This window comes from Urocitellus parryii, chromosome 4 (genome assembly GCF_045843805.1).
Source record: "Urocitellus parryii isolate mUroPar1 chromosome 4, mUroPar1.hap1, whole genome shotgun sequence".
NCBI classification, from domain to species: Eukaryota; Metazoa; Chordata; class Mammalia; order Rodentia; family Sciuridae; genus Urocitellus; species Urocitellus parryii.
Genome location: NC_135534.1, coordinates 163367358 through 163382783, shown reverse-complemented (window position 1 = coordinate 163382783; position 15426 = coordinate 163367358).

The following is a 15426-nucleotide window of genomic DNA, read 5'->3' as shown; positions in this document are numbered from 1 at the left end:
TCCTCAGTTCCTTAAAATGGAGTTCATGAATTCAGCCTTTTTTAAGCTGAAGTGTAATGATTCTTAGCTGCTTATTTCACACTATTAACCATTAGGCACTACTGACCTCTCAGCTGAAAACCTAGCTTACAGGGTACAGCACACAAACATTTTATTCCTTTGAACTTTATAAGGAAAATTTTAAACTTTAATCTTTCATATAAACCTTGAGCTCAAGTGCTCATGCACATGCAACTTTGTAATAAATCCATTGCATTAGAGTTTTCTGGTAGTTGGCTAAAGAAATGATTACCGACTTATTAGAGAACATTTGATGAATATTTTCCATTTTGGTAGATTAAATGATTTTACATGGATATTTATTCCACCATTAATAAAATACTACTATAAATCTTTCTTCCCTCCACTCTCCACCCCTTCTGCAGAATTTTTCTTGGTGTTAATTAGACTGAAGTTTGCCAAAATTTAGTTGCATTCCCACAGAGAAAAAGAATTCCCCCCCTTCTAATATTGAGGTGAAATATGTTCTCTGCTGGGCTTGCAGAGAACACAGACTAGTGGGACAGCCATGATTTCTGACTGGGTCATCTTGTTGGGTCTGTCTGCAGTTAACCACTCAGTGTTTACTTGAAAACTGCGAGACGGACAATATTATAGCCTCTGCCTTCAAGGAATCTAAACCCAAGGGGAAAGGATTCGAAAAGCATAAATCTCTCTTCCAGTATTGTACAGTACTGAATATGAATCCCACATTGTACAATAAGAATAACTAACGTGTTTAGAGATGCCCCATTGCATTGCACAAGGTCCATTTATCCAAAGAAAGGGCCAATAAAGAGATTCATGGCGCGCAGGCAGTCTAAAAGAGAGCAAAAAAGAACTCTGGGCGCGGGTGAGCACTTGGAAAAACTTCATGGAGGAGATGGCATCTGAGCTAGGCCTTGAAGCACACACTGGGTCGCAGATGCCAGAGAAGCCACTATTAAGTGGGAGGACTCGCCTCTTGTCCAAAAGCCAGCATACTATCGGGCGGTGCTACCCGTCACGGTTTGAGAAGACCCCTACAAAGGCAGGGATCTGACTTAGGACAGTCACTTCCGCTGTTCCGTTTCCTAAGTCTGGCTTCAGAAAGTACACCGCAAGCTCCGGCTCACGCAGGTGGGCACCTTTCTCCTTTCCTTAGTTGCGACTCTTCGGTGAGACTCTCCCATCCGCAAAAGGCGGTTGAGGCTAAAATAGGTGCCTATTCCCCCACCAAATTCTGGTGCTCGGGAGCTGCGCGGTGGTGGAGACCTGGGTCCCGCCTTAGCCTGCAGGAGGAGGCGCGGCGCCGCCGCTTTGGGTCGGGTCCCTGGCCGGGTGCAGCTCCCCTCCGCCTCCTCCTCGCGGTGGCAGCGGGAGCTGGGGGGAGGGAGGCCAGGGGCGGGGCCGGGGCGGGGCCACGGTGCTGGTGGCCCGGCGGCGGCAGGTGTGGATGAGCGGAGGTACGGCTTAGTGGATTCACGTCCGCTCTGCTGGTGGCTGGGGTTCGAGGTTCCGGGTTTTGGGGGCTGGGGGCCACGGTGGCCTCCCCGGATGAGCAGCGCCAGCGGCTTCGACCTGTGCCCAACTTGGGGCACAGCCAGGGACGCGCAGGTTTCACGTCCGGCGCCTGCAGGAGACAGACGCGCGTCCCCGGTCACTGCGCCCGCGCCGGCTGGGGGACCGCGCCTGGTCCTGGGCCGGATCCGGGAGAAGGCGGCTGGGACTGGGACTGGGGCGGGGTGCGGCCCCTGCCTGGGCGCGGGGAAGAGGCTGGTGCCGCCTTCGCTCTCCTACCGGGACCCGCAGGTAAGCGGGTCGAGCGTCGGTCCCGCTGCGCTGGGAGCGGGAGGGCGCGTCCCTCGTGGAGTTGAAGAGCTTCGGGGCCTGGGTACTCGGCGGTCAGCGCCCGGGTCCAGGGCCGCTCGCGCCCGTGGGCACCCGAGCGAGGATGCTGAGGCCGGGTCGGGCGCATCCCAGAGAGCTGCGGCCCCGGCCCTGGCCCTGGCCGAAACACCACCTCCTCCTGTCCAGATCGCAGGCTGTTGTCCTGGGGCGATTTCCAGAGTCACAGGTTCGCTCTTCTTCACCACGCCACCAAGAAGGAACCTTGTGGGTCTGAGAGAGTGGTGGGGGCGAGCGCTCTCAGTCAGGGATGTCGCTCTGAGCCCATTTACCATTTAAAATTACTGTCGCTTTAAAACTTACTCTGCTCCCCTCAGTTAAGAGTGAAGGGAAATTAGGCGTGTAAATCCATACCTCTTAGGATTAGAGTTTGTTTTCACTGTGTGCAGTGGGAAAATGATGTTCCGTAGATCCCAATTTTTCCAACAATACTTCACCTAGAGAACCCCGGGTCCTACAGACAATGGCAGGCGTGAAAAAACAGCGGAAATTTCACACCGCGGCAGTGGTAGGGGAGAAGTCAAGGAAAACTTGGGCATAAGTGACCTCTAAATGAGCTTCTTTCCGAAAGGTTTTTGCCCCCGCACTAGTGGCAGTAGGACAAGAATGACCACCCGCACCTGGGTCTGAGCTGGGCCGTAGCTGGACTCCCTGGTCACCTGGGGACCCTCTTGTTTCTGGAATCAGGCCTTTCAACTTCCTTATTGAAATCGTGGAAGCTTTGAAGTGAAATTAGAGAAATGATACTATTTTTTCTTTCCCCTGTAGTGTTTATTACCTACTTAAATGTTTTTCTCATGGGCAGAAAAGTTAATAATATTTTACTTTATAATTTATTGCCATGATAAAAAATTGATTTAAAAATCAACTTTAGTTTTATGTGTTGTGAACTTTGTATTTGGTTGCAGGGAAGGACTAACAACTTATTTTTAAAGTCTAATTCTGGTTATTTTAAATTAAGGTGAATCCTTAGGTGAGGCTTTTATTTTGAATGCAAAGCAAAAAAGTAAAAACAACAGGTTTTAAGTGCGCTGGAAAGAACCTTCCCCCTCCTCCACCTTTTTTTTTTCTTGTGACAGAGCCTCCTGAAAATTGGCCAATCTCTTTAAATTGAATTTTGGGTTCTACATTAGAAAGTTTTGATTTGTGTTTATGTTACAGAATTATTGACTTATGGACTTATTAGCTTCTGATTTTTTATTTATATCATATTAAGACTTTATTGTAGATATGAATATTGCTTACATGATAGATAATTGTGGAGAGAACTCAAGAAATTTTTTAAAAGTTCCCAAGAGTTATTCTTTGGGTGAAATTTTATAATTTTACAGTCTTAAAAGTTCTGAAAAGTCTGTATCAAGATTAAGCAATTGATAACATGGATGGTTGACTCGTTTTGAATTTTTAAATAGGTTATTAAGAAGGGAGGTATGAAATGTCTTATGTTTGAGCATCCTTTTAAAAAGTAGGAGTGGAAAGAAAAGTGAAGGACAACTTTTTGTACAGTGTATAACTAGATAATTCTAGAAGCTATGAAAATGCTTCAGAAAGTAAAATTAAAAGGTAGATAAACTTGTATGTTGTGTTTGTATAACTTTAAGGAGCATTCACACTTGTGAATCTCAAACCTTCAAGTATATAATATTGAACTGGATAAAAAAGAAGTTTACTGTATATCATGTTTTCCCTTAGATTAAAAGATTATCTTAGTTTGCCTTAAAATTGAAGCTCTAGTTAAATTTGGTGCTGATTTGGGATAATTCCAAACACTTTAATTTAATCTAACTCATTCATTTTAATACCTATTTTCTTCAGTAATAGGTCTTTGTAAGATGCAATTGCTTGGGATGTTGACATTTAATGATATTAGATGTCACTAAATTTTTCAAAATTGCCTTGATTTTCCTTCATTATGTGTATTCAGGTGGCATTAGCATATGAACATTATGAGGTCTCTTAGCAAATTTGAACTGTGAAAAAGCTATAGATGCAATTTCTCGGTTATTAACATTTCAGGGATGAAATCTAGCATCAAGATAAAAATGGCTTTTTGAAGACATTTTAGAATATGTAATATATGTAATAATATAATTCTTAGAGAATGTTTTAATAGTTCTTTTAATCATAAATAACAAAAGAACTGATAATTATACTTTAACAATTTCTTGATGCATTTAATGACTATTTCCTCACAAGTCATCTCCCAAGTAGCTACAAAATTTTCATAGAAATGAAAATTTATTTTCTATTAAAGCATATTTCTATATAGTAGGAAAAATAATCTCGTTGAATCTTGAGTAGGTCAATCTTAACTATGAAACAGTGAAATTTAATCTTTGTATAGTGAACTATATTTTCTCCGAGGACTTTTTAACTATGTCTTCATTTTAAATGCAAATAAATACATCGAAAGTAAACCAGTTATTCCATTAGTATAATATAAGTGCCCTAATGTGCATGGCTTATTTGTAGAGAGAAAGGTTTTTTCGCTCACATCTTATGTGAAAGATGAGTCCAGGAAATTATTGAAAGAGTTTGGGGAAAAAACTTCTAAGTGTGATTATGTTGAAAATGTGTGTTGGTTTGTCATAGTAGGGGGGTTAAAAAGAAGAATTTGGGATCAAAATGTACTTTTAGATTTAGATTCTCTAGCACTTTCTACTTTGTTGTATAATTGCCTTTTTAGTCAGTATGTAAGTTTTGGATATACTACAGCAGACACCCGCCCAAAAAATAAAATAGTTCCTCATTGGAACATCCTTAATGATGGTTTCATCAAACGTACAACCTGTTCTGTATTGTCTGAGTACAATATTCCCATTGATTCAACATCTGAAGCCAATTCAAAAGTTAAATATATTAAAAATTAAATAACTAATTTCCATTTTAAGAGAAATATCCTCTTAAGAGATTGCTTTTTTAAAATGTTACCAATAGTACCAGTCCTTTGAGTAAAATAATAGTTATAATAATGAAAATGTATACTTTTAGCAGGGGAAAAATATAATTTATATTGATCTTGGGGGCATTTATGCTGAGAAATTTGTGGCCCAGTTTCTATTTCTGTATCTGTGCTGCCTCTTCTAGAGGATTGGTCAGGTACTGAGAGAGGAAGACATGTAGAGAAAATTAGTAAAACAAGCTATTTACATTGGTCATAGTTCTGCCTGATAAGCTTGTGTCCATGTGAATTTAGAACCAGGAGAGAAGCTCTGAGACTGTTTCCCCATAGCACTTTCACTGATTCTTGAGAGTTAGAGAAGAAGGGAGCAGTCCTCTCTGACATTTGCAAAGCTGACTTCATGATGTATAGCAAATCAAACCCACAGAATCTTTCAGTCTTGTCCAATTCAGCTTCACTTCCTTGCCAGGGGCATAACAGCTGAAGTTGAAAGTCTTATGCCCAAATGGGAAAATTAGTGCCATTTGTGTACAGGCAGTAGCCTTATTCAAACTGCTTTCAACTTAATTAGGGAAAAAACCCAAAAGACAGAGTATGATTTGATTAAAAATCCTCCAGGGTAGGTAGCATGCAGGCTTAAGACTGGGCCTCAAGAATGCATTTAGGCTTTCACTTATTTTTAATTATTGATAGTTTGCATTGTCATTCTCTGGTATGCTATTGTGTGATTTGCTTCGACCTCTACAGTTTGGATGATGGGAAAAATAAAACGAAATGGTGAATTTTAAAATGACCAGTGTGGTATAGCACTGATCATATATAGTTCTTCCACTTCTGCTGAGACATATCTTTGGGTTTTCTTCATTGTATTTTAAGTCTAAGTTCTTTCCTTAGAAGTTATTCTGATTCTGAGAAGAATGGCAGAAAAGGAAAAAGAACTGTATCTAATAGGCAATGCTATCTGACAACTGACATCTTAAATTATCTCTGTCAAATTTCAGGTGGACTTTGGCCTCAGTAGCAAATTAGATATGCATAGAATAAGATAAAGAAATCAACTCAGAAAGACTTGCCCCAGACACTTGTAGCGCACGTGATTTTCTGACTTAAATGTGACATGTAATGATCAATCAAGACCAATATAATTGTACATTTAAGGTGAAACTACTTTACAGTTCAAGGTTTAGATGCAAGCAATGGATATATCCCCTCAAAGTCAAACTGATAAGATCGTACTAACTAAAATAATCTGAGATTTTTGAATTCCAGTGCATGCTCAAGTAGAAATTCCAGTCATAAAGTCATTATTGAATAACCCTGTGAGTTTAGGGACCTACCTTTTACTGATTATCTCAACTCTATTAATGTAATTTTTAAAAAGTTAAATAAGTGGGCTGGGGATGTGGCTCAAGCGGTAGCGCGCTCGCCTGGCATGCGTGCGGTCCGGGTTCGATCCTCAGCACCGCATACCAACAAAGATGTTGTGTCCGCCGAGAAAAATAAATAAAAATAAAATATTAAAAAAAAAAAAAGTTAAATAAGAATCAGTGGACTAAAGCAATAAGTATGATTTCTGTGACAAAATCTACATGTAGTGAATGAAACCTTTTAAATTAGGATGGAACTAGCTTTAAACTGTAGTGAGTTATGAACTAACTGGTAATATGACATTTCCCTTTCATATTCTTTACCATGACTCAAAACTGATCTCCTTTATTATGGATGAAAGTGGATTGAATTTTAAAATCAAACAAGCAAGCTAACCTGAGCTTGCATCTTGACTTTAATAGTCTTATGAAACTGCTGCATGTTTGCTAGCATTCTCATAATGATAAAATTCCAGGTGGCTTTATTATTAATTTTTTGTCTCTGGATTTGGAACTAGGGTGATTTAAAAAGAATAAAAAGTATAACATTCACTTTTTAAATGAATATATATCTGCAAATTAAGTAGTCTTCATGAAAAATAGTAGTTTAGATTGTAATCTGAAGTACCAAAAAATGACACTGGTACCTAGACCAAGTGTAGCATTTTAATTGTTTCTAATAATCAATTAGAATTGTATTGTAACTTTGTAACTTCTGAAAATCAATTTCTAGTTTACATAAAAGGAAAATTTAATAGGACATATTAATCTTACTAAACATTAATTAGCCAAAGGAGTTTTCTCATGGAGTTACACTTTTTCAACCAGAAGCAACTGAAAATATTTTGATAGAACAAAAAGAGAAATATAGGGGAAAATAATGGAAAGATAGAAAATAAAAGATTAACCAATTTGGATTGTTTTTTGAAGACTCTTTTACTTATTTACTTTGCAGTGCTGGAAATAGAACCCAGGGCCTTGCACATGGTAGGCAAGCGCCCTATCACTGAGCTACATCCCCAGTGCAAAACTCTTTAGTATAATTTTTGGTACTTAGAGGTTTACAGATTCTGGAGAAGTGGCTATAAATCTGAAGTAATGACAAAGGTAATGAAAACATTTGAAAGGTTCAGTTTCCTTTTAAAATAAATGTATTTGATAATTGATTAAGGCTCATGTTCTAAGTTTCTTTTTTAAAATTAACACATTGTTAATTTAAATGAGACTCATAAAAATGGAAAGCTAATTATAATTCAGTTAAGAATAATTTAAAAAGTAAATTTATGTGAAAAGTAAATCTTTTGAAGATAATCATAATTGTAGGATTTTCTTGATGAAATTTACTAAAGTAGAAATTATAAAATAGCTACATAATTTCAGAATAATAGACAAGTTACTTGGTGTTAGATAGCTGTAATTAGTCAAACTAAAACATATTTTAACTATAAATATTACAAAATAAATAAAATTATATAATTCATTATTATCTGCTTATTTCAAAAAACATGTTCAAATTATTGAAAGTATTAGAATCAACAGAATTATTTTCCCAAACTGCTAGGGAATAAGCACCAATCCAAATCTTTTTTTTCAAAATCAAAGTAAGATACGTGTCCAACTCTTCTAACTGCCAGAGCCACAATAGCAACAACAGTTAAAGCTATATGCATTGATCATGTCCTGTGTGCCATGCTTTATTCTACATGCTCTATCTCTGTTACTGCAAATAATCATCGTGGTAGTCCTGTGATCTAAGTGCATGATAGTTCCTATTTTATGAATGTGAAAACTGTCCTCACAAAATTAAAGAGGTCAGATAGCAAGTAAATGGTATGACCCTGGGATTCAAATGTATCTTTTCTATATTCCTGTCTGTGCTCTTGATTACTTTGCAATACTTCATAGTCATTAAGCAGAATGTTTGTGAGACTTTTTAAAAAGTTATTTGGAAATCATTTGTACAGCATCTTGAATGTCCTAGTTATAGTATGTGTATTTTCCTTAGGTTTTCAGAACTAGTTCAAAGCCTTTCATCCCTAAGTCTGGCAAAAGACACAGATGATATAGGTTGTGATGTTTATGACCAAAGGAAGCAGCAGATAGTGTCTTAAAGTACTAAGTCTGATATTTTAGAGGAATTATAAATTTTCTCTGAAGATCATTCCTAAGACTTGGCTTTTTTTTTCTGTTTTTTTTTTTTTTAAACCACAGCACTGGAATTGACATACAGTTGTAGGCTTTGGGGCACCTAACTCATAATAGGTGTTCAATGACTAGTTCTTAAAAAATGAAAGAGGAAATTAATAAAATTACCTCTTCAGGTGTTTTTTTTTTTTTTTTTTTTTTTTTTTTGTGTGTGTGTTTTGTTATTTTTCCCCTATGAGTGCTCTAATGTATGCTGTGGATAGAGGAAACATAGTAGGAAGTCTGGTGATTTAGTACTAACTATACAACCTGGGACAAGTTCTTGGACCTTCTGGAAACTCAATTTCTTCTCTTCTGAAATGTAAAGCATTCTAGTTGTAATGGTTATCTAAATTATAATTCCCTTTTATTATGACATCTGACCTTTTACATGGCATAAAGCCTATTGGAACTGTGGATATTAAGAGACAGCTGTCACAGTCAGTCAGTCATAATTCTCAACACATGAGAAAGGGGCCCATTTAATTGTTTCCACTAAAGAGTGAAAGCCAAGGAATAAGGAGGGCATGGTGCTTTGCTGAGTCTCAAGTGGGTTAGAAATTCATCAGAGTAGTAGAGAAAAGGTCTTGGAGTCCAGTACAGAATCTCTAGTGTTTACTCTCCTGTGTTTTTGGACAAGTCACCTGGGCTGTCTGTGTGTGAAGTGAGGCCACACTTCATGGCTGCATATGTTTCTTAAATACAGTCTCTTTTAAAGTTCTGCTTGCTTAGTTTTAAGTGCCTGTTGTCACTGTACCTCTTGTAGGGGAATTAAGGAAACTCCCCACGGGAAGGCACTACCCTTACACACACACACACACACACACACACACACACACACACACTTCCATAGCAAGGTAAAACACTACCTGCACCTACGTTTCCCTGTTAGAACTGTTCTCCCCTGATTCCAGTCTTTCCCACTGCTCTCTATCCCAGTTGGCAAAGGAAGTTAGGACTGGTTAGTTTTATCTTGTGGAGGTTAAAGATCTTGCGCTCCTAAACAGTATAATTGCAAAGGCCCCTTTCAAAGCTAACATTTTGCAATGCCTGAAATTCAGCCTAGACACCCAATAAAAGAGCAAAGTCGGAAGGCTGAAGAATGGACTAAGTCAGTTTTCAGACTGAAAAAAAAAGATTACAAGAAATAGATAAAAAGATTAAAGAGGAAAGAAATAAGAGTGTATACATATATATGCTATTAAATGTATGCATTAAATGTATATACATTTGAGTTGAAATGAGTTGAAATGTCAAAACAAAAATGTTAAAAACAATTAGATTTTCATGAGAAGAAACTAAAAATATAAAAGATAAATTTCATAATGGAAAAGTGACTTTTTAATAGTAAAAACAATGAAAGCTTTAGTTTTTTTCATCTGAATTTCTCTTCGGAGTGGTTATATTCCAGGAAAGCAAAGCTTTGCAAATGGGGAAAGCAAGTTGGAAGACAGGGTGATATAAAACAGCATTCCAGAACAACACGAAAGACAACCAAACCCACACATTTTGAAAGAGAGTTTTTTTTTTTAATAAAAGAATATTCTAAAGTATTCTGAATGTAGGAAGCCATTGTCTCTTTTTGTGTCTGAAAATGAAACTCTGCAACTGCACAGATTGAAAGTTGAAATTTAAGCAATGGAAGAAAAAAAAGACCAGTTTGTCATCAAAAATAGCGTTGCTGGCACCTGTGGCATTCTAGAAAATGACACTAGTTTGTGCATAATCATATATGAGAGTAAGCAATAGAAATGAGCAAATGTTGCTTATCAGTTACCAACTGAGCAGGGCCTCTCCAACTGAGCAGCAGCTTGAGGTAGGTTGCTGTGGAGGGAACAATCTTAGCACACACTTGTCTCTAGCTCCCACCCCCATGTTACAGATACCAGGCAGGAGTCATGAGCTCTGCACGGACTTTGAAGGCCGCATGTATTTGAATCCCAGTTCAGAACTTAACTTCTGGGTGTGTCATTTGGACTAAAAGCTCCCTGCTTCACCTTTCTCATTTTTTTAAATGGGGCTATGCTAAGCTCTAATATTCCCTCCCAGGAATGTTGTGATGATCAGTGAGCTCATACATGCAAAAATATTTTATAACTGTACCTGGATACTTTTACTCTAACACAGAGAGATCTTTTTGGAATTATTTCCAGGGAGAAGAGGGAATTAAACAAAGTGATGAGTCATTTTTTTTTCACTTGTTGAAGTTCTTGAGCATTTAGGACATCATTTAAATTCAGGGATTCCTAGTCTGGAGATCTGGAGACCATGGATGGTGAGGGAACCTATAGACAGAATTCAGGAATTGTGAACTTGTATACAAAACCAAAAAACTGCACTTTATTTTCACTATCCTGTAAATGAAATTTATCATTGCCTTCAATTATGAAGGAGATAACAAGTTGCACACATATTTAACAGGACCTATGATTTTTTCATCAGTAGGAATGAGACACTTTTGTATTACATTGCATGTGCTGATAGCTAGAAATTGTTTAATGCAGCTTTGATATTATAGTAATTATTGGGTCTGCTAGTTTGATCTTGTTATTTAATCTTTTAGTAAAGCAACACACATATGAATGCATCAAACTTTTTGTTTTGTAATTTAGGTATTTTGGTATCATTGGTTTCCTTTATAATCTGATATATTTTATCTTATGCATTTCATCTGAGGAGGGATCCATGGATTCAAAAGAGTTTTTTTTTTTAAAGTTCTTATTCTGATATGAGAATGGTATGCTTCACTAGATAAGGGTATTAAAGAGTAACCTTTGTGCATACTGACTACTTTTCCAAGTAAAAGTTTCCAGTTATGCAAAGAAAAATAGCTGAATATCGTAATATAATGAAACAGTGCTCTGGACAAAAAATGCATATTCTTTTATTATCTTTGTCAGGCATGGAGGATTCAGGCCAAACCAGTGAATGACAAACAGTATGCACACCTTACAGATTCAATACCTTCCTAATACCTGTAGATGATGCCTGAACCACATTGCCTGAAGTGCTCCCATCTAGAAACCCAAATTAAAAGATAAATGTTTACATTTCATTTTTAAATTTTGTGTTTTGCCATTATGCATTTAATGTATAAAACTGAGAATAACTGAGATTACTCCACTCCTACAGACCTTTGTTTGAACCTTTGTACGAGTGCTCAGTGCATGCCTAATATATGTGCATCTTTCTCTCCACATAAGTCTTAGTTCCTTAAACTCTCAATCTTATCTTGGCATATTCTCTGCTGACTTCATTTAGCACCTAAGAAGAAATAATTGAGTAAATTATCCTGGTGCACATTTTAGGTCATTGGGACTTTTTATTGCATTCATAGTCTTTTCTGCAAGCTCTGCCTTCTGCTTAAAATATTAGACTGCATTTGCAGAACACAACAACTAAGCAAGCATTTATTTTCTACATCAGGTTCATCTTGATTTCCCATGTTGGATATTTAAGCTTCCTCAATAACAGGAACTTGAGAGTTATGTTTATCCTGGGAATTGTCACATTCTTCGTTTTGCTTGGCCTTGGTGTCCTTACATCTGATGGTGCATGTCCCTGAGGTCTGCTGTTTTTATGCGACAACCAGGAGCATCAAAAACTTTCTAACCTGGAAGGGCCCGATTTTGTTTTGGGTTGGTGATTGAAACCAAGGAAGGTGAAGGGACTCACGCAGGATTCCTAATGGGTCAATGCTAGACTTGAGCTGCTTCCGTTCTGTACATTTTCATCCATGCCTTTCGACCTCATCAGCCTTTCTTTAAAGTTCATTCTAACCTCTAGATTCTGCATAGGATTCTTTGATCAGTTTTGAAAATTCTGCATTTTATATATTTTACCTATTAAAGTTTCTGAGAATTTCCACAACAAAAAAACTTGTCCGATTTTAATACACAATTTTTTGTTTATTTGACCACAGAATCCCCTTTTTCCCTTAGAGTCACCTAATAAGTTATACTGTGGGTCTCTACAACTCTGCACAGTGGTGAGCTTTGATGATGATGATGTTGATGCTTACAGTAGTGACATTTACAATGTTGCAGACACTGTTTTAAACACTTCATATTTATATACATATATATGTGTGTGTATGTATATATATATATATATATATATATATATATGTATGTATATGACTCATATTCCTCATAACAATCCATTGAAGCAGGAACTATTGTACCATTCATTTTACAGATGAGGAAACTCAGAACCAGAAAGGAGGCTGGTAGTTTGTTGCTCAAGTAATAGTGCGATACTGTAAACCAGGCCTTCTCAATATCGGCACTATTGACATTTTGACCTTATAATTTGTTGTTATGGAAGGCTGTCCTGTGCATTGTAGGATTCTTGCCTTTTACCCATTTGTGTCAACCAATAATGTCTACAGATATTGCCACATGTCCTCTAAATTGCTTCTGTTGAGAACTGATGTTGTAAACCTGTAAAGAAATATACTTTCTTGAGAGCCTTCTTAGTAACTTTTGCAGTGACTCATGCTCATGATTGGGCAAATTACACATTGCAGGTTCTGTGACTACGTCAAGCAGTATATACTTGAATGTGGAGGCGGATATGAGTTAAACTTGACCCATGCTACTCTCTTCCACCACAGTTCATTACACTGCTTCTGGTGAGAGCCAGAAGGCCACAATTGTTGATTTTGCTTCCACCTTCTTTTAACTACCTTCAGCACACACCCCAATTCATGTATTGTTTCCATTTTATACTTCCCCTTGGACTTGACCCATATAAACACACATCTCCCCCCCCAAAGACACACACACACACACACACACACACAATCTTGTTTTTTCTCTGTGTAATAGAGGACTTAATACATCTGAATTACTCCACAGTAAGAACTTAGGCCTGAGCCAAGATTAACAGCCTCCAAGAAAAACATACCCAGCAATGAATAACTCACAAAGATTTGGCAAAGCAAAAGTAAAGTTATATGATGAAGTATATTACTAAGTTAGTGGGTTTTATTTTTCCAGTGCGATAACCTATTAAATTCACACACTTCAAATGGATTTGAGGCTTCGGGTCATTGTTTATTTGTAATTTAATATGCCATTTTCAGGAGGAGCTCAGGTATTAAAAAAACAGTGGTGAAAGCAGCCAGATTTAAATCACGTTCCTGCCAAACATTTACTATGTGACCTCATGACTTTTTTAAAGAGTTTGTTTCCCCACTAGTAAAATGAGATAATGAGATGAAACTGATCAAATAGTTGAAGAGTTGAAATGAGAAAATAGATGCACCGATATTTGGCCCAAGTCCTGGCATGCAAGTTTACCTCCTTCCTTTTCCAAGGCCAATTTCTCAGGGCTTTCAACTTCACAGTTGATTTTTTTTTTCAATTCTTTAGTTGTAAACCAATTGTTTTTTAAGGGAACAGAGATATCATCAAGTAACCTAGTACAAGTAACTTGAATTACAAGGTGGGCATTGGAGAGCAGGGAGGGTATGTATAGTATTCAAAACCATTGAGTTTTGAAAGCTTTATATTTAAAGACAGCAAGGTAGCAGAGGGAGGAAGAGTGAGGAGTCACAGAGGGCTTGTGGAAACAAGGCTCTCCCTCTGATATTAGTGGCTATTGACTGATTCAACTTTCAATGGATATTTGAATGTCTACAATGTGCTGGAATACTGGGGATTCAAAGAGAGCAAAATACCAAAAATTAGCTACTCTATCCCTGCCCCATAAAAACTTTGTGACCCTGAAATGGGTTCTTAAGCTTAGATGAACTTGGAAAAATTACTGAGATCCATTAATCATATCTGCTGTGGGCAAGAGATAAAGGCAGAAATGGCACCGAGTTTGGTAGTCCTTAGGTTCAACATCTTCCAAAAGGTGGATCTGACCCAAATTATTATATCATGAAATCAACTTCTTGAGTCACCACAGTGTTATTTCAGAAATAGAAGAGAAGGAAATAGAGAATTATCAAAGTGTATTGTGCATAGTGGTTAGTATTTTGTAAAACTTGGCTTTAGTTATGTATGTATTGTGTACCAGAGTGTGATGTAAAATACATTTCCTACAACGAGTTCCATAAAAATAATGAGAATAGTGACTACATAAACTACTCCTTTCTCTCTACATTCAAACTGTTTGTGTGTCTGGCATTATGCAACACATTTGATAGTCTGGGCCCTGTTAATCAAAAACATAGAATAACACATTTGTTCTAGTAGTCAGTCTTTAATACATAATATGTTTATTCTTTGAGTCTAATTTCATTAGAATCTTCATAGTTTATGCAGGATGGTTAGTAATTATATTTATATTTATGGTAAGTTAAGGAGGGAGGCAAAATAGCCAAGTATTTAGAAGGCACTAGAGCGATGCTTTGCAGTACAGGCCATGCCACTTTAGAGCTGCAAGACCAAATTGTGATATCACGTGGCAAGGCCTTATAGGAACAACATCAGAGTTAAGCATAGCAATAAAGATGGTGCTAGGTATCACATGTTGGGAGCATGTCCATGGCAAAGAATTAGAAACTGCAAACACTGTTTTACCAGTTGACTTCACAGCTGTTGTTTCCATTTTATATCAAAAGGGTAGAAGAGAAAGAAATGAAACCCATAATAAGGATAAAAGAAATGTCCACGGGAGAGTATTTGGAAACCACAAGGAAAGAGGGCTAGGAGCAAGACAATAAGAAAGATGATCTTAACACTTTGCTTCTAATCTAAGGACTGATTTCAAGCACAGAATGGTCACTTCAAAGTCATATGTCAAGGCTTTGTGATTAGGGAAAAAACCAAAAAACCTTTGTTATGCAACAGGCTTGCATGGCAGTCCCAGGATGAGAACTGGACAGGACTAATTTGAACATAATTTCAAGACATGGTCAGTTGAAAGCACCTTGAATTTGGGGCAAAAAAGAATAAAGTTTGAATCTGCTTTTGCCATCCTACCTCTTTGGCCCTCAGCAGATCATGTCATCTCTTGGAAACCTAATCTTCTATACACACCAAATACATATATATAATCACAGTTCACAGGGTGATTATCAAGATTGACAAAAAG